General features: G+C 41.9%; 1 long non-coding RNA gene across 1 annotated transcript in view; it reads right to left on the bottom strand.

Moving 5' to 3' along the window:
* Nucleotides 1–21175: 21175 nt before the first annotated feature.
* LOC130361372 (uncharacterized) overlaps nucleotides 21176–21384 on the bottom strand; it is a 68016-nt gene continuing 67807 nt past the window's right edge. The window contains exon 4 of the long non-coding RNA XR_008890985.1: nucleotides 21176–21244. This is a non-coding gene — a long non-coding RNA (uncharacterized LOC130361372). The remainder of the gene's footprint in view (nucleotides 21245–21384) is intronic.

The following is a 21384-nucleotide window of genomic DNA, read 5'->3' as shown; positions in this document are numbered from 1 at the left end:
ATAAATCCCCAACCAGCAAAGCCCCCCCCACACCATCACACCTCCTCCTCCATGCTTCACTGTGGGAACCAGGCATGTAGAGTCCATCCGTTCACCTTTTCTTCGTCGCACAAAGACACGGTGGTTGGAACCAAAGATCTCAAATTTGGACTCATCAGACCAAAGCACAGATCTCCACTGGTCTAATGTCCATTCCTTGTGTTCTTTAGCCCAAACAAGTCTCTTCTGCTTGTTGCCTGTCCTTAGCAGTGGTTTCCTAGCAGATACTCTACCATGAAGGCCTGATTCACACAGTCTCCTCTGTTGTTCTAGAGATGTGTCTGCTGCTAGAACTCTGTGTGGCATTGACCTGGTCTCTAATCTGCGCTGCTGTTAACCTGCGATTTCTGAGGCTGGTGACTCTGATGAACTTATCCTCCGCAGCAGAGGTGACTCTTGGTCTTCTTTTCCTGGGGCGGTCCGCATGTGAACCAGTTTCTTTGTAGCTCTTGATGGTTTTTGTGGCTGCACTTGAGGACACTTTCCACCGAGAAATGACATATTTTCAGTTGTTTCACACTTTTTTGTTATGTCTATAATTCCACATGTGTTAATTCATAGTTTTGATGCCTTCAGTGTGAATCTACAATTTTCATAGTCATGAAAATAAAGAAAACTCTTTGAATGAGAAGGTGTGTCCAAACTTTTGGTCTGTACTGTGTGCCACTAGTTGATGTCTCTGTGGGGCACTATATTCTACCCAAGTAACAACATTTCCATACACTTTGCTGTGTCCTCATCCTTATACAGGGCCCCCTACCGGGGTCAAATCCTGGGAAAAAAAGTAGAGGAACTCACCCAAGATTTCCACTATATGGCTGGTCCTGCTAATGGGAACAGTGTTCTAGCTGTGGAAAAAGTACAGGAACTCAGTTCCCACACGTTCCTGCAGGACTTGAGCCTTGGACCCATACCAAGAGTGGACATGGTACCATTTCCCCAAGGAAATAACACATATCAGCGACGTGTTGAAGAGGGGAATATGAATATTTATGGAGGGGGGTTTATCTCAGTGCCAGTGCGGGTGGGTACCATGGCCCACCAAGGGGCTGGGGAATGCCCTGAATGCATTAAAAAGATCATTTACATATTAGGAGTTTTGTCCATATGTCAGGAACAAAGTTATGGATGAGAAGAAAAGGTAACCTGTGTTGGAATCAGCATCACCCTTGTCAGCTTCCCTTTAGGGCAGTGTTTCCCAACCAGAGTGCCTCCAGCTGTGGCCAAACTACAACTTCCAGCATGCCCAGACAGCCGAAGGGGGATTTTGGGGGGAGATTTATCAAAATCTGTGCAAAGGAAAAGTTGCTTTGTAGCCCATAGCAACCAATCAGATCACTTCTTTCATTTTGCAGAGGCCTTGTTAAAAATGAAAGAAGCGAGCTGATTGGCTGCTATGGGCAACTCAGCAACTTTTCCTCTGCACAGGTTTTGAAAAACTCCCCCTTGTATCTATATTTTACTAGCGTGCCCATATAAGAAGTGCTATTGAATGGGTCGCCGAAAACAGAAAAAAAAAACAAAAAAAAAACAAATGTAAACCCAGCCCTCCATAGATAAATCATTGCTTTTAGGCTTTCGGAAAATACTACACAGCGGTCGTTTTTTTTTCTTGGTTAATGTAAACAGAGTTGTCAGAATGTCCTATTACACTTTAGGGCCGAGCCAGATCGTAACGGAGCAGACAGAGAACTAGGAGTAGAATTTGTTACACATTGAGTGATTGGATAATGTTCCTGTGCAGGCTACTTTATGTAAGTGACTCGCATGGATGACATTTCAGAAATATTTTTACAATAACTAATTAATTTTCATTTATATATTTTCTTTTTTGTCTCTAATGGAGTCCCGCAGGCCTATGCCAAGTGACGTTAGACAGCTCAGATACATCTCTTTTCTATGAATCGCATTCATATTTTCTTCCTGATATTACATTACAGCCATGTTGGGTTCTACTAAACCGTAACGGAATGTAACTCCTGAGCTGCTGTGGATATTAACCAAATGTGTAAAGTCTCATTTTTAATGAAAGAAAAACAATGAATTATTAATTTAGCAAATTTGCCATTTATTTATAATAAAATGTCACATCTCGCCTAACCATATAGTCGCCCATTCCACCTCTGATAACTTAAAGGGGTTGTCGGATTTGGAATACCCAATAGAGGATACGTGAGACCTCTATAAATTAGTCGTACTTTAATCCAAACAACAGCACAGTGATTTCAATAAGGCATCATGCAATACTTTGTTTCAGCTTCGGGGGTGCTATAAGGAAACTGAACACTTGCTACCAGGTTCCTTCGTTAGTTGCAGATGGTATCTGTAGTCAGGGTTTCTTCTGGGTAACCTTTTAATACAGAGGTTTGGTCTAAAGTGGACTCTTTATAATAATGTTAGTGGTAGATGTAAATCAATGTTAAAAGGGTATTCCCACCTTAGACATTTATGGCATAACCACAGTATATACCATAAATGTCTAAGAAAAATGGGTGCTGACTATGAGGCCCACATCTACCTACAAAATGTGGTTCTCCGGTCGTCTGGTGAAGCAGGTTCCGGCGACTGCATCCATGCAGAGGGTTATTGGAGAAGTGGCAGAGCCTCATATGGCTGCCTCACCAGACTGGTTCTGGGCAACCTGTTTTGAAGATAGATGTGGGTCTGAGAAGTGGGACCTGCATGTACCAGACATTTATTGTATATCCTGTGGATATTTTCTAAATTACAAAACTAGGAATAATACTAAAGTGGATCTCCACCAAAATGTATTAAAAAATAATATATATGAATAATAGTATAATTGGCGAGATTTATCAAAAACTGTCCAGAGGAAACGTTGCTCAGTTGCCCATAGCAACCAATCAGATCACTTCTTTCATTTTCTTTCATTATTCCTCTGAAAAATAAAGGAAGCAATTTGATTGGTTGCTATGGGTAACTCAGTAATGTTATGCTGGACAGGTTTTGATAAATCTCCACCGATAGACTTTCATTAAATCTATACACAATGCACGTGAGTTTCCAAGAAGGGCATTTTTTTGTTTTTGCCTTTTCTTTCTTGAAATCAGTGGTGGTGGTGGTGGGGGGGGCAGTAGTAACCAGACCCCAGTGGCATAGCACCCACAAAGGCAGATCATACAACTGCTATAAGGCACATGGCACAGGGCAGACCGCACAACACAACTGCTATAAGGCCCATGGCACAGGGCAGACCACACAACTGCTATAAGGCCCATGGCACAGGGCAGACCACACAACTGCTATAAGGCCCATGGCACAGGGCAGACCACACAACTGCTATAAGGCCCATGGCACAGGGCAGACCACACAACTGCTATAAGGCCCATGGCACAGGGCAGACCACACAACTGCTATAAGGCCAGTGGTACAGGGGGGCTCACCTGTGCTCGTATGAAGTGAAAAAATGTAGAAAAAAATGTTGCGGTGGCGCTGTGCCGCAAAGCAGCGCCACTGCAAAGATTTTTTCTACATTTATTCACTTCATGATTTGACGACCCCTCAGAGGAGACCAGCCCTGAACCTGCAGGCTGCAGCTCACGATCACAGGTCTGTACCACAACACAGAGGGGTTATATGCATGAACCCAAGGTTCACCTAAGGTGAGCACAATACCACCCCAGGGATATTTGAGGCTATATTTCCACACGGAATGACACGAGGCGCTGCCCTCCTTTTTTTTCTTCTATTCTCTTCTATTCTGTGCTCGTATGGTCTCCCTCTATGGGCTTTCCTCAAAATGGTAGTGTGCACACTACCGATTGCCCCTTTGGTCACCCACCTCCCGAATTGATAATAACAGTGACCGGTGCCTTAGGACTTGGCTGGCCAATGAACAGTGATGTTAAACTGTTTCATTGGTCACCCGAGTGAGCTGTTGCCATGGCTCTGGCTCTGCTGTCTGACAACCCCACTGACAAGGCTAGTTGCTATGCATTGTATCCTTATCAACCAGATTGTCAGTCAGGACAAAGCTGGATTAGGACCATTTCAGACAGCCCAATGATCTATATAAACAGGCCTTGAGCATTGGGCGATCGCTGCATCACTTGTGCAAACCCTTTGCAAAAATCAGCATTACACGAGGAGATGTGCGGCCAATGGCCAATGATTTTTTGACAGATCAAAATGAACTGTTCAGCCAATGAATGAGCATTGTCCTATTTTTTTTAATGATTTTTGGCCCTATTATTCAAGGCAATATCGGCCTGTGTGTTAGGTCTATAATTACCCTAGGTAATAGGGCCCTTAGCTGTATGCTAACAGCACAGAAAAGGTAATTCAATGGGTATGTGCACATAGATATTTTCTAACCCATGATGCATAGTTAGGTTATGGGTTGGGGGAACATGTATGGTGTGTTCTCTTGAGGTACTGGATGTATTGGCTGTCCCACTGGAGGTATTGGCTGCCGTCTATAGCTGTAACTTGCCATTAAAGGGGTACTCCGCCCCTAGACATCTTATCCCCTATCCTTTGGATAGGGGATAAAATGACAGATCGCTGGGGTCCCGCCACTGGGGACCCCCGCAATATAGCAAGCAGCACCCACCTGTAACTGCTTCTGGAAGCACTGGAGGCTCTCAGGCTAATTCCTCCCGACCACGGGGACGGAAGATCGTGATGTGACGACTCCGCACCTGTGTGACGTCACGCCCCACCCCCTCAATGCAAGTCTATGGGAGACATAAGATGTCTAGGGGCGGAGTACCCCTTTAATGACCAACATTGGAGATCCATCCAATGCCCGTCACTTAACTGTCTAGATGTCACAAGTAATAATGATTATGGCATCTAGACCAGTGGCCTCAAACTGTGGCCTTTCAGATGTTGCAAAACTTCAACTCCCAGCATGCCCAGTCAGCCAACGGCTGTGCAGGCATGCTGGAAGTTGAAGTTTTGCCACATCTGGAGGGCCACAGTTTAAGACCACTGATTTAGACAGTTATGATGTTTTCATTGGTGGTTCATGGTCCCATAGACACCACATACTTATACTACAAGACCCCTAGCAGGACAAAAAAATTATAATTAAAAAAAGTTTTTAAAATAGAGAAAAAAGTCCCACCTAATAAAAATTCTAATAAATAAATAAATAAAAATACTTGTTAAATAAAATAACATATTGCTAAGGGTGAAAATGGTAAAACTAATGCAATATTATTGATCCTAAACTGAACACTGTAAATAATAAACATCAAAATAAAATACAAAATCACCAAATCTCTGTACAATAGATTTTTGGTCACATCACAGAAATAAGCTATATATTTCCCAAATGGTACCATAAAAACTACCGATCATGGCACTGTAAATAATAAACACCAAAAAATAAAATACAAAATTACCAAATCTCTGTACAGCTGAGTTTTGGTCACATTACATCACATCACAAAAAAAAAAGTAATAAATAGGCTATATCTATCACAAAATGCTACCATAAAAACTACAGATCATGGCACTAAAATAAATGACACTAAAATAAAATTAAATACAAAATCACCAAATCTCTGTACAGCTGATTTTTGGTCACATTACATACCCAGCCCCCCCCCCCTTAAAAGTAATAAATAGGCTATATCTGTTCCTAAATGCTACCATAAAAACTACAGACATGGCACTGTTATTAAACACTAAAATTAAATTAAATTAAAAAAACTGTAAATCTCGGTACAGCTGATTTTTTTGTCACATCACATACCCTCAAAAAAGGAATAACAAGTAATAAATAAACTATATCTATTCCAAAATGGTACCATAAAAAACTACAGATCATGGTACAAAAAAAAAAAAAAAAATGTTTTCTAGTCTTGAAAAGTAGGAAAATAAATAAAAAGTAGACACGTTTAGTACCACTGCAATTGTTCTGGTCCATATACTAAAATGAAAGTGTAAATTTTGCGTGATTGCATTTTTTCCCCACAGTTTCACCCCAAAAAAACGTTTTTCTTGTTTTGTAATATATGTTAAAATGAAGGCGCTAATAAAAAGCGCAACTGCATAAGCCACTTTTGAGGGGGGGGGGAAATGTTCTGGGTCTTAATTCTGAAGAGAAAAAAATTTCGGTAAAGAATCAAAATTTGCCAGGTCAGAAAGAGGTTAAGATTAAAACAACGTACTGTATATATTGGTTCGGGCTATGATTGTGGAAAGAAAAGAATCTCGACATAACTTGACCTTTCATTTTCTTGAATGGAGACTTCTTACTTCATACTTCATGATGTCAATCAAAAAATCACATCAAACACAGGAAGTCCAATAACAGTCCTAATAATCCTCAGGAGGGCAGAGTCATCATGTGTCCGTAATTGGTGTTGGCAGAATTAGTGGAACAGGATTTTCCATTATGGAGTCCATTATTGAGTGGAATGTGAATTATAAGTAACCATCCACCATAATTCCAATGCAAAATATTTTCACATACCTTGGGCCACCCTATGTCTCCTATGATAGGACCTTTTCCTTGACATCTGTCAATTACCAGCTCTCAAAAGCCTTATTTCCTATAAAAACAGTTACCAAATGGAGTTTTTGGTTTCCTAATAATTATATAATTGGGCAGAGGGAGGTAGTGATTTTAGTCTCTATCACCTGCAGGTTTTACCTTTGAGTTATCTTAACATGAAGTCAAGGAAAGGAAGTCAGAACCTCAATTAAATCATCTGAGTATAAGAGAAATTCCTTCCTAAATCCATAATGGCAGTCGGATTCTGCTCTGGATCAACATACTTCCTACACTTAAATTAATTGCTATGGATTTAAAGTCCTCCTTGGGTCTCTTGATACTGTCGCACCTGCTACTCTACTGGACTCCCCACACGAACAATGAAGTACACAAGTCTAACAGATGGAGATTACATATAAAAATGACATAATAAGGTTAAACATGGAACAATTATACTAAGAAATCCAATATCTGTTTTTTATATGTGGTAGATTCTACTTATATGACAAAACGTTTATCACCGATCCCAAAAATACTGTTTGGTGACATCTCAGAGAAGTTTTTTGGCAGTTTATCCAATGTCATTTGTGTACCCCTTTAGAATCATCTTCATACTATACAAGACTCCATGGAGTAATGTTTAAAGGGGTATTCCAGCATTTTTTTTTTATTGACTGTGCTACAGGGGCTGTAAAGTTAATATAGTTCATAATATAGTGTCTGTACCTGTGTTTCATGGTGGTCTCACAATTGTTCTGTAGTTTGTGCCCCGATGTTTATTTTTAACAGCATACAAAAAGAGTGTCGTCTCAGGTTTTCCCAGGTTGCAGTGTGGCTCGAGACATTACATCACTAGTCAGGTGATCAGTAGGAGCCTGTCTTACTAACCATTTCCATTACTAACTGGCAGGTACGTACTAAAATCACCTTATGGTGGATAACCACTTTAAGGAACAGATAATATTATATATGTGGTAATAGCAGGGTGTGTGGTGCAGGGCAGATGGTATTAACCCCTTAACGACCAAGGACGTATATTTACGTCCTTGGCCGGCTCCCGCGATATAACGCGGGGTCACACGGTGACCCCGCGTCATATCAGGTCGGTCCCGGCATGTATCTGATGCCGGGACCCGGGGCTAATAGTGCGCGGCAGCGATTGCGGTGCTGCGTGCTATTAACCCTTTAGACGCGGCGTTCAAGTTGAACGCCTCGTCTAAACCAAAAGTAAAACCTTCCCGGGTGCTCAGTGGGGCTGATCGGGACCACCGCAGTGAAAATGAGGAGTCCCGATCAGCTGGGACACGAGCGGAGGTCTTCTTACCTACCTCCGGCGTGTTCCCTCGGCGATTGAATGCTCCAAGCCTGAGATTCAGGCTTGAGCAATCGACCGCCGATAACCCTGATCACTGCAAAGCTATGGCTTTGCAGTGAACAGGGTATAAGATCAGTGTGTGCAGTGTTATAGGTCCCTATTAGTGTTGCTCGCAAATATTCGCAATACAAATTTTATTCACGAATATCGCATATTCGCGAATTCACGAATATTCGCGAATATAGCGCTATATATTCGTAATTACGAATATTCTTTTTTTTTTTTTTTACACAGTACACATCACAGTGATCACCCCTCTCTGCTTCCAGCTTGTGTGGTGTAAAGAAGGCTCTAATACTACTGTATGAGACTGGTGTGCGAATGTTCGCATATGCGAAAGTTTGCATATGCTAAGTTTCGCATATGCGAATTTCCGTTTATGCTAATTTTTATATATGCTAATTTTCGCATCTCCAAATTTCCGCATATGCGAATATTCGCATATGCGAAAATAAAACGAGAATATTACGAATATGCGAATATTCGCGAATATATGACCATTATTCGTCCATATATTCGCAAATATTAGCAAATTCGAATATGGCCTATGCCGCTCAACACTAGTCCCTATGGGACCTATAACACTCCAAAAAAAAAAGTGTAAAAAAAAGTTAATAAATGTGATTTAACCCTTTGCTTGATAAAAGTTCAAATCACCCCCCTTTTCCCATAAAAAAACACACCATGTAAATAAAAATAAATATAAACATATGTGGTATCTCCGCGTGCGTAAATGTCCGAACTATAAAAATATATCATTAATTAAACCGCACGGTCAATGGCGTGCGCGCAAAAAAATTCCATAACATATTTTTGGTTGCTTTTTATATCATGAAAAAATGAATAAAAAGCGATCAAAAAGTCTGATCAATACAAAAATGGTACCGTTAAAAACTTCAGATCACAGCGCAAAAAATGAGCCCTCATATCTCCCCATATGTGAAAAAATTATAACGTTATAGGGGTCAGAAGATGACAATTTTAAATGTATACATTTTTCTGCATGTAGTTATGATTTTTTACAGAAGTACGACAAAATCAAACCTATATAAGTAGGGTATCATTTTAACCGTATGGACCTACAGAATAAAGATAAGGTGTCATTTTTACCGAAAAATGTACTGCGTAGAAACGGAAACCCCCCAAAGTTACAAAATGGCGTTTTTTCTTCAATTATTTTTTTTCTGTTTCGCGTTGATTTTTGGGAAAAATGACTGATGTCACTGCAAAGTAGAATTGGTGAAACAAAAAATAAGCCATCATATGGATTTTTAGGTGCAAAATTGAAAGGGTTATGATTTTTAAAAGGTGAGGAGGAAAAAAACCAAAGTGCAAAAACGGAAAAACCCGTGGTCCTTAAGGGGTTAACCCCTTGTATTCGTAATGCCAGGGCGTGGTTTAGCCTTAACCACCTGAAGTTATACCGCTTGATCCTGGGCTAGAAACGGAGGCTATGAAGACACCAACGCCAAGATATGGACAACGGTAGCTTTACTGAGGGTAGACAGTTGTTACAGTCTATGCAGTACAGCTTAGGCCCAAGGAAGTGACCAGGGACATAGAGAACTCACAGGTTTGCTGTGTCTTGTAGTAGACAGGAGAATTTAGTGAAGGCCAGGCCCGGACTGGCCTACTGGGATACAGGGAAATTACTGGTCGGTCGAGGCCCTGGTGCCGCTTTGAGATGTGGCTGCGCATTTATTCCCCTTCAGCGGCCGCCAGGGCCAGATCATTGGGGTTCATGGAGCGCCTGATCCGGCCCCCGTGCCCGCAGGGGGCCCCTGTCACATTATGGACATCCCTGTGTCCCGAAAAATCTTTTCGGGACACAAGGATGCCCTGGTTACCTCTGTTCGGCCGCCGGCTCCGTGTTAACTTTAAAAACGTCACTGACTTCCCGTGCGTGCGCCCATAGTAACAGAGCGGAGCGGTGAGGAGGACGCGCACGCATGGTAGGTAAGTGACCTGCGGGCAGTGGCACGTTATCTTCAGTATTCCGACCACCACTCAGGGGTCATGATCATAGGCTATGGGCCATAGAAGTAGATCGTGACCCCGGAGCGGTGGTCGGTATACTATAGTGGGGCAGTAAACAGGCATACTGCCTCCAGCCATACACTGTATATGGCTGAAGGCTGTATGTCTGTGGGGGGGAACATACTGCACCTAATGTGGGGGAGCTATACTGCACCTAATGTGGGGGAACTGTACTGCACCTAATGTGGGGGACTATATACTGCACCTAATGTGGGGGACTATATACTGCACCTAATGTGGGGGACTATATACTGCACCTAGTGTGGGGGACTATGTACTGCACCTAATGTGGGGGAACTATACTGCACCTAATGTGGGGGAACTATACTGCACCTAATGTGGGGGAACTATACTGCACCTAATGTGGGAGAACTATACTGCACCTAATGTGGGGGAACTATACTGCACCTAATGTGGGGGAACTATACTGCACCTAATGTGGGGGAACTATACTGCACCTAATGTGGGGGAACTATACTGCACCTAATGTGGGAGAACTATACTGCAACTAATGTGGGGGAACTATACTGCACCTAATGTGGGGAACTATACTGCACCTAATGTGGGAGAACTACACTGCACCTAATGTGGGGGAACAATACTGCACCTAATGTGGGGGAACTATACTGCACCTAATGTGGGGAAACTATACTGCACCTAATGTGGGGGAATTATACTGCACCTAATGTGGGAGAACTATACTGCACCTAATGTGGGGGAACTATACTGCACGTAATGTGGGGGAACTATACTGCACCTAATGTGGGGGAACTATACTGCACCTAATGTGGGAGAACTATACTGCACCTAATGTGGGGGAACTATACTGCACCTAATGTGGGGAACTATACTGCACCTAATGTGGGGGAACTATACTGCACCTAATGTGGGAGAACTGTACTGCGCCTAATGTGGGGGAGCTATACTGGACCTAATGTGGGGGAGCTATTCTGCACCTAATGTGGGGGACTTTATACTGCACCTAATGTGGGGGAACTATACTGCACCTAATGTGGGGGAACTATACTGCACCTAATGTGGGGAACCATACTCCCAACCTAATGTGGGGGAACTATACTGCACCTAATGTGGGGGGAACCATACTGCACATAATGTGGTGAACTACATGGCACCTAATGTGGGGAACTATACTGCACCTAATGTGGGGGACTATATACTGGGGAACTATACTGCACCTAATGTGGGGAACTATACTGCACCTAATGTGGGGAACTATACTATCCTATAATATACTGAACTATACTGTGATATATCTCTGTGTGTCTATATATATATATATATATATATATATATATATATATATATATTTATATCCATGTAAAGTAATATGCCTGCGCACACGGTGGCCGATGGCTGGCACAATGTGTTGTGGGGCTGGTATGCAATCATTTCCAGGGCTGGTTTTTATCCCCAGTCTGGCCCTGGTGAAGGCCATGCTGGATAGACAGAAGACTAGACTTGACTTACAGGACTGGGACTTTAGCTTACTTTGCACTTGACTTGAAGATGCAGGACTTGACTTGTGACTGCAGGACTTGACTTGTAGCTGCAGGACTTGACATAAGGCCTCCGTTGTTCTGGACACACACACAATAGGATGACTTGACTATAGTGGACCTCAGGAACAAGAGAGAGAAGCTAGCTCCACCCAGGGTTTATATGGAGACTAGCAGGGAGCAGATAGGTCACCTTTGGGGTCAGCTGGTCACTAGTACCTCCTGGGTAACAATCACATGGTACATTTATTAACGATACAAAACAAAATATAATACACAACATCTTTACATGGGGGAAACAACTGCAGGGGGGCCTGGGGACACTGAGGGATACTGCCTGACAGGGCAGGAAAGGCACAGGGAAACACCATCCCATACTAGGCCACCACATATAAATGTCCATTCTCTGGAAATCAATATCTACTGCCAGATAAATGCTACCATAACAGCATCAGAATCCAGCATGATACAGAACTAGGAGGACATCTTTTGCAACAGAAATACCACTCAAACAATATCAAAGTATGTTTACTGAGATGAGAGTAGGCTTTAGATGAATGTAGATCCTGGATGAAAGAGTTAAGGTAGGCCACCAGTCTTCCTCACCTTCATATTCAGTTTTCTTCAGTCCCTCAAGTCTTTTGGACCTTGGCAATTGCCCAGGTTTGCATATCGTCATTGACATGGTAATAAAAGCAGCTAAGAAAGACTCTACACCAGGTTATACATTTGTGCCAGCCCACACAATACTCAAGGGCCCGGGGACTCTTAAGGATCCTTTCCCCATCACTCAGTGTCTCAGTAGTAGGTAATTTGGGTTCCTAAAGTCTTGTCTGGCATTCACTCAGCTTGTATGTCTTCTTGTTTATCGTCTGCCCTGACCCCAGTTATGTTTGAACTCTACCTGCCACAACCCGTGCACCATCTAACCAAGATTCCCGCACTCTGCCTTGGTCCTGAGACTTGGTATCTTCTTTCTAGCTGCATGCTGACTATTGCTAGCAGAGACCACTCCAGGAATAGCAACCTAGGGATTTGCTGTGGAAAGGTTTAAACACTGCTGGAATTATCTCTACTGTGAGGGGCTTACTGTGGCTTACTGTGGTACAGATACTTGTACTTTTAGGATGGAACTTGCAACTGGAATAGGACTTGGGACTTACTTGTAGCAGACTTTGACTTGAAAATTAAACAGGACAAAATAAGCCTGAACTTAACTGTACCTAAGAAAAACACTCTAGACTAGGTGTATTTTTGCCTAGCAGGAGAAGAGTTAGGGGATCTTTACTTTTCCCTGGCCTTAGCCAGACTAACACTTATTTTGGATTCAGCCCTTTGGAAAGAAGAGGGAGATGGACTAGCAACTCTTTTCATAGAATTTCTAGAAACTTCTGCATAGAAGTTGACTGGGGAGCATGTCATGTGACCAATGAATCAGCTTATGCAAGAACGTAAACCTTACCACACACAGTTATGAGGCCTCAGTTTATACTGCAATTTCAATGTAATAAACAGAGACAGATATTAAAACATTGATTCCAACAACATGGCATTCAATAAAACTATCATTATTTATCAATCCATATTAAATGAAAATCATCCTGCTTATAATATGCAATAACTTAAAAATGGAAGTTGTAATGCATGCTGTGTTGGTGAATGCATTGTGCTAACCTACCAACAAGGTATTCATCCGTGTGCTGCCCAATTCACTGTCCTAGGACAAGATATCATGAATGTGGGATACATGTACAAGATGGGTGGGCAGTCAGAGAGCCCATGTCAGAAGGCACTGAATGCTGATCCTTACATATATTTACATAGGCCCAGATTTATCAAACTGCGTGAGAGAAAAAATAGAGTGATTTTCCCACAGCAACCAATCACAGCTCAGATTAGGAGCTCTGGTAAAGTGAAAGCTGAACTGTGATTGGTTGCAGTGGGAAAATCATTCCATTTTTGCTCTCACACAGTTTGATACATTTTGGGCCACAGTTCTTATGGTAGAAAGAAGACTGGAGTCCATCAGGTTCAACTTATATCCCTAATTTTTTCCCTACTGTGTTGATCCAGAAGAAGGCAAAAAAAACTTATGAAGCTAATACCAATTACCCCATACCAAGGGAAAAATTCCTTCCCGACTCCAAATATGGCATCAGAATAGATTCTTGGATCAACAATTTTGTCCCTATAAATCTATTATCTGTAACCTGTAATGTTATTACTCTCCAGAAACAAGTTGAGGCCTCTTTTGATCTCTTTTGATTGTGTTCACCATGACCACCTCCTCTGGGAGAGAGTTCCATAGTCTCACTGCTCTTACTGTAAAGAACCCCCGTCTGTGCTTGTGTATAGAGGATGTCCCCTTGTTATAAATGCAATCCTGGGCATAAATAGATCATGGTAGAGATCTGTGTACTGCCTCCTGATATATTTATATGTATAGTTATTAGGTCACATCTAGGTCACAGCAGTTTTTTTTTTAAAACTAAATAACCCTAATACTGAGTACAGACACTTTAAAAGGGATACTCCTTAAAGCAGGGATGTGCACAGACATTTTGGGAGGCAGGGGCTCAAGTATAAAAAAGGCACTTCTCATTATTAAAAAAAAGATGTTTGTAAAAATCTTACACGTTTACACAACACAGTTCCTGAGGTAAGGGATCTCGGGCAGTTATGTCAGCTCACTGGGACCCACATCAACCCACAGAGGTCCCAATCAGTGAGGCATTATAGGGCAGGTACATTAAAAGGGCAGGGGCTCCTTTTGAGTCTATGTGTGCACGTCTATGCCTAAAAAAAGTGCAAAGCTGTTTCCTCAATGAATGGACATCTCAGGCAGTGCCTTGTCTTGTACAGGTTGCCAGTGTTCATAAAAGTGTACACCCTTTCATGCTGCCCAAACCCCAAGACATTGGGGTGGGTGGGGGAGGGGGGGGGGGGGGGTCCCTGGTGGCTTCTACCTGCTCTGTCGGATTTCATTGATAGATCTTTCCCTATACACAAACAGGGAAAAATCTACAATTCAAGGCTGGCGAGGCTGTAGAAGCCATCGTGACCTCCACACTGACTTGTGATTCAGGCAGCATGAAAGTGATGACAGGTTCTTTTACCTTAGAACCAATGTGTACAATGGGAGTTCACCATCAATCCCCGAACCTGAACCCACAGCAATGCCACTCTTGTTTATCGGTTGTATCTGGTATTACAGTTCAGCCCATCTCATGTGAACAGGGCTGAGCTGTCATGCCAGACACTTTATAGACAAGAGTGGCTCTGTCTTTTGGAAAAAAGCAGACCCCATCTTCTAGTGTCATGCAAACCCTTCTTCAACAATAGTTTAATGCACATCTTGTGCCCCCTAGCTACACACACATCTGGTTAATAGGACATGTTTAGACTAATAAAAATTATGATATGGTCGGTGAACTAAAAATGACTCGTAGCCAATATGAAATACATAAAGTCTCCATTTTGGAGAATGCAATGGCCCGTGCAGTTTATTGCTACAATTAGCCTCCTAATATGTGTGTTTGTCTTCAGTGTTTGTTTTATTCCAGTTTAATTGTTGCAATGTGAATTAGAATTTGAAGAATTACAAGAGGAAATGGCATTAATCCATGTAAATGTAGAACACTCTGTTCAAACATTAGAGGGATTAAAGTCTGTGTAGATGATTTTCATAAGGGCAGCATTTTAACTGCAAGCGTTTTTCGGGTAATCACCCCGATAGAGAAAGCACAGACGAAGCATTGTTCTGGGATAGACAGCTGTGGCCCTCACAGGTATCATTCTGCTGTAATCATCAATTTCCTTCTCTGATTGAAAATTAAATATACAACACTGAGGTTCATCTCTAAGTATTAGAAGATAAATGCAGACCCTCCGCCTCGCCAGCTTCCAGTCGGCAGACGTCCCCAGACATCCCCATTCATTATTGTAATGAATATCTCCCTTGTGCATGGATACATTTATTAATTCAAGAAAAGCCTATTGCAATGGAAAAATTAGATACAGTTAGAAGTAAAAGTAAGTGAACCCGTTGAAATCAACTGAATTTCTGTATTGATTGCTAATAAAATGTGGTCTGGTAGCTATCAAAGTTTCAGTTACATTATGTTCCTTTTATGTTTTTTATAGAATTTATTTTGCTTTTGGTGAGTTTTTGAATGGCTTAATATAGTTTTCGGAAGCACAGCCTACAGTGGTTTTCACACATTGCGGTTTTGTGTTGCACTATTGCCAGGATTTTGCTACAAAGTTTTCAAAATCCAGGTAAAACGTTGCAGCAAAATGTCAATAGAATTTAGGATTTTCCTAGTGTTTTGACAGAAAATATAGGTTTTATAAAGACAGGAGGTGAGTATCAAAGTGCAAATTCTTCCTTTTTAATGCCCAATAGCAGAAAGAAATGAATATGTAAACATAACATAATGAATAAAAAAGAAACATGGTCTCTTAGCAACCATATGTAAATCCTTAAAGATATCAACCAATCCCGTTGAGGCATCAGTAATATTAGTTAACTTCAGCTCAGCCTCTCCCTCTTTCTTTATGTTGAACTGCCAAACGGAACTGGATAGGAATCAAAAGAGCGACAATTCAACAAACTCCGTCCACTCATCGACCACCAGACATCTTTGACCGCCAACTCGACCAACTCAATGGTGAATGTATTGGAGACTTCCCAACTGGAGGAAAAAACAATTTCAACCATGAAATAATGCGACACAGCTCAACAGACTGTAATCCAAACGCCCATCATCTGATCAATAACCTGAAAAATAAAATGCACAACATGATAGGGATGGGAAAAACAAAGGGGAGGGATGATACTCGCCTCCTGTCTTTATAAAATCTATATTTTCCGTCAAAACACTATAAAAATCCAAAATTTTATGGGACAGGAGTCTCGCATCAAAGTTTAAGCTTAACCCCTTAAGGACCCGGGCTTTTTCCGTTTTTTCATTTTCAATTTTTCCTCCTTAACTTTAAAAAATCATAACTCTTAAAAATTTTCACCTAAAATTATATATAATGGCTTAATTTTTGCGTCACTAATTCTACTTTGTAATGACATTAGTCATTTTACCCAAAAATCTACGGTGAAACGGGAAAAAAAATCAATGTGCGACAAAATTGATGAAAAAACACTATTTTGTAAGTTTTGGGGGCTTCTATTTTTACGCAGTACATTTTTTGTCAAAAATGATACCTTATCTTTATTCTGTAGGTCCATACGGTTACAATGATACCCTACTTATATAGGTTTGAATTTGTATCACTTCCGAAAAAAATCATGAATACATGCAGGAAAATTTATACGTTTAAAATGGTCATCTTTTGACCCCTATAACTTTTTTATTTTTCTGTGTTCAGGGCGCTTTGAGGACTCATTTTTTGCGCCGTCATCTGAAGTTTTTAGTGGTACCATTTTTGTTCTGATCAGACTTTTTGATCACTTTTTATTCAAAAATGCGCTATTTTGGACTTTGGAATTTTTTTGCGCGTACGCCATTGAACGAACGGTTTAAAAAGCGGTATATTTTTATAAATCGGACATTTCCGCATGCGGCGATACCACATATGTTTATTTTTATTATTATTTACATAATGTTTTTTTATTTTTGGAAATGCCGGGTGATTCAAACTTTTATTAGGGGAAGGGATAATTGAAAGGGTTAATGATTTTTTTTACACTTTTCTTATGCAACATTATAGCTCCCATAAGGGGCTATAACATTGCATTTACTGATCTTGTACACTGATTGATCCATCTCCATAGGAATGGATCAATCAGTGTTTTCGGCGATCGAATGCTCAAGCCTGGATCTCAGGCTTGAAGCATTCATTCGGCGATCGGACAGCACAGGAGAAGGTAAGAAGACCTCCTCCTGTGCTACAGCTGTTCGGGATGCCGCGATTATACCGCGGCGATCCCGAACAGCTCCCTGAGCTAGCCGGGCACTTTTACTTTCGTTTTTAGCCGCGCGGTTCAGCTTTGAGCGCGCGGCTAAAGGGTTAATAGCGCGCGGCACAGCGATCAGTGCTGCGCACTATTAGAGGCGGGTCCCGGCTTCACTATGACGCTGGGCCCACCGCGATATGATGCGGGGTCACCGTGTGATCCCGCGTTATATCGCAGGACCGGGACTTATGACGTATGCATACGTCATGGGTCCTTAAGAGGTTAAAGGGGTACTCCGCTGCTCAGTGTTTGGAACAAACTGTTCCAAATGCTGGAGCCGGCGCCGGGAGCTTGTGACATCATAACACCGCCCCCTCATTACATCACGCTCCACCCTTCAATGCAAGTCTATTGGAGGGGCCGTGACAAACATCATGCCCCCTCCCATAGACTTGCATTGAGGGGGCGGGCATAACATCATGAGGAGGCGGGGTTATAATGTCACGAGCTCGCGGCGCCGGCTCCAGCACTCGGAACAGTTTGTTCCACACGTTGAGCAGCAGAGTACCCCTTTAAAGTTAATAATACTGTATACCAGCAAAAACACAGTAAAACACATTTTAAAACAGACATAGATACATGACTTTCTGAGCACAACTCTGTTTTAATGCTGCGATGTATGGTAAATTGAACCCCATGAGGATTATATTGTCTCCGTGATATATCAAGAGCTCTCACATCTGAAATGCATTTAATAGAAATAAGGCAAAGTAACATTGTCAATTTAAAGGATAACAATTTAAGTGATAAATCATCATTGTCTTCCCAAGAGGAAAACATGCGAAGAATAAGTGAAACATCCCAAGTAAACTGATATCTTGGGGCTGGAGGTCTTCTGAACCGTATACCTTTCCAATATATCATTGGGTGTTGACCAATGGATATACCCTTCACCAGTACATGATGTGCCAAGATAGCTGATCTATACACATTTATAGTCCTATATGCCTTACCTGAATCAAGTGTTTCAGATAAATAATTCACAATACAGGATATAGGGGCATGTATGGGATCCATTTGTCGTTGTGAGCACCAACGAACCCAAAATCCCCAGGCTGATCGGTAAGCAGATCTGGTACCTGGAGCACATGCGTCCCATATGAGGTCTTTAGCCGACAGTGAAATGCTGATACCAGATGTCGATGTCCCAAGATCAACTATGCCATTAAAGGTAACAGACCTGACAGCACCAACAGATGCAATTCTGACATGGGACCCCGAAGAATCGAAGGAAACTGGGGGCAAACTCTTGGGTAATCTATGATCAAACCCAGAATTTGAGGAAACCAAAAATTGAGTCGGCCACCACGTGGTGATCAACACCAAGGTCGACTTCTGATTCTCCGCCTGCAACAGCTCTCTGGGAATCATCGCAAATGGTGGGAAAACGTACAGGGTTTCTTGTGGCCAATGTTGAAGGAATGCATCGGTTGCCGACGCCTCTGGATCTGGTCTCCAGCTGAAGAATTGGGGCAACTGATGGTTGAGTCGGGAAGCAAACAAGTCCAGATGAAGTGGACCCCATAGAGCTTGTATTTCATGAAAGATTTCTGGATGTAGAGTCAAATCGCTGCAATCATTCATATATCGGGAGTTCCTATCTGCAATCTGAGTTGGATATCCCCGGAAGGTACTCTGTATTATGTTCTTTTGTAGGCAAAAGTGGCAAAAATCCTTCACTATGTCTGCCAACATCTTCGATCTCGTTCCCCCCAGGCAGGTTGATATATTGCCCCTCCAAAAAGTTGTCCATACAATGCATCATAATGTTTTCCATACGATGCAACAATTCGATCTGTGGGAAGCAAAACTTTTGAGAGCAAACAAACCCGCTAGGAGCTCCACACAATTGATGTGTAATCAAGATTCCTCTTTCAACCACTTCCCCCCTGTGGAGGAAGAGCCGTATCGGGCTCCCCAACTGATCAGACAGGCAGGCATCTGATTCTATTATCAAATCCGGTTTGGAATTGAAAATGGTCTTTCCATTCCAATCCTGGACATGATGGAGCCACCAAAGAAGTTCTTCTCTATCATCCTGAGAAAGAGGAATCTTGTCTGAATAGGTAAATCCTTCTGTTAAATGTCTGGTTTTCAGAAGTTGTAATGCTCTGTAATGTAGAGGCGCTGGGAATATCGCCAGCTAAACTAGTTGTTTGCGCAATAAGGCTCAAATTTCTTTGCGGATTAACGCTAGTTTCTTGGTTGGTAGACTTAAAGTTGCCGATTGTGTATTCACGAGAAACCCCAAGAATTCTATTTCCTTGGAAGGGTTTAGAACTGATTTCTTATCATTTATTAGAAACCCTAACTCTGAGAGAAGGGAAATTGTCATATGCAGATGAGTAAACACTTGCTGTTTTGTGCGTGCCATGTATAGTATATCGTCGAGATATATTATGAGGCTAACACCACGACTCCTCAGTAAGGCCATTATGGGTTTCATCAATCTTTTGAAACACCACAGGGCTGATGAGAGATCGAACGGGAGGCATGTGAATTCCCATTTCTGGTCATCCCAAAGACACTGAAGATATTGGTGGAAAGAAGGGTGAATGGGTACCATGAGGTACGCATCGTTTAAGTCGATCTTTACCAACCAATCGTCTGGTTGCAGAAGATCTCTGAGTAAATGGATTCCTTCCATTTTGAAATGGTGATATACCACATACTCGTTGAGACTTCTTAAATTTATCACCGGCCTGTCGCCTTCATCCTTCTCCTTTACTTAGAAGTTATTGCTTAGGAACCTGGGTCTTTGCCTGGGAACTACCTTTATCGCGTTTTTCGCTTGCAACTCTTTTATTTCGGAATTAATCAGTTCCTTGACCAACTCTGTTAACTGGATAACATGTGGCCATTGCAATTGTGTAAGTGGGACCATAAACTCTATTCGACAACCCCTCACTACTTGCAGAATCCACGAGTCTGATGTAATCATTGACCAAGCTTGGATAAAATATTTCAGTCTGCCCCCCCCAACGGAATGTCCATACTTCAGGGACTGATCTGCATCACCTGTTTCACTTGCTCTTGGGAAACCATATTGACTGCGCAGAGACTGCGGAAAATTGGGACCAGTCCTGGGTGTATTGTACTTGGCCTCTGTTGAAGGGTCTATAATAGGAGTCTCGGCCAGAAGAGCGAGCCCTACCTATTCCAGCCTTTCCAAAAACCTTACTCTGTAAGGACTCTTTCAGAGACCTTTGAGCTTTCAGCAGAAACAGCAAAAAAATACCTGAAGACTAATTTTCAAACAGTCCTGTTCACTGATGAGTGCCGTGCAACCCTGGATGGTCCAGATGGATGGAGTAGTGGATGGTTGATGGACAGCCACCCTGTTCCAACAAGGCTGCGATGTAAGCAAGGCGGTGGTGGAGTCATGTTTTGGACCAGAATCATGGGAAGAGAGCTGGTTGGCCCCTTTAGTGTCCCCGAAGGTGTAAAGATGACCTCTGCAAAGTATGTGGAGTTTCTGACTGACCACTTTCTTCCCTGGTACAGAAGGAAGAACTATGCTTTCCGTAATAAAATCAACTTCATGCATGACAATGCACCATCTCATTCTGCAAAGAACACCTCTGCATCAATGGCTGCTATGGGTTTAAAAGGAGAGAAAATCATGGTGTGGACTCAATCCTCCCCTGATCTCAATCCTATTGAGAACCTTTGGAGCATCCTCAAGCAAAAGATCTATGAGGGTGGGAGGCAGTTTACATCCAAACAGCATCTTGCAAACAAATTCAAACAGAAACTGTCCAAAAACTCACAATTCAATGGATGCAAGACTTATGAAGCTGCTGTCAAATGAGGGGTCCTCTGTTAAAATGTAACATGACCTGTTAAAATGTAAAAAAAAAGTTAAAATGTTGTTAAAAGTTTGATTGAAGTAGCTTTTGATCAGTAAATATGCTGCAAACACAACAAGTGACAATTTTCAGTTCTTTACAACCTATAAAGTGTTTATAAACTTACTGGG

This window comes from Hyla sarda, chromosome 3 (genome assembly GCF_029499605.1).
Source record: "Hyla sarda isolate aHylSar1 chromosome 3, aHylSar1.hap1, whole genome shotgun sequence".
NCBI classification, from domain to species: domain Eukaryota; kingdom Metazoa; phylum Chordata; class Amphibia; order Anura; family Hylidae; genus Hyla; species Hyla sarda.
This window is presented reverse-complemented; position numbering and strand designations above follow the sequence as displayed.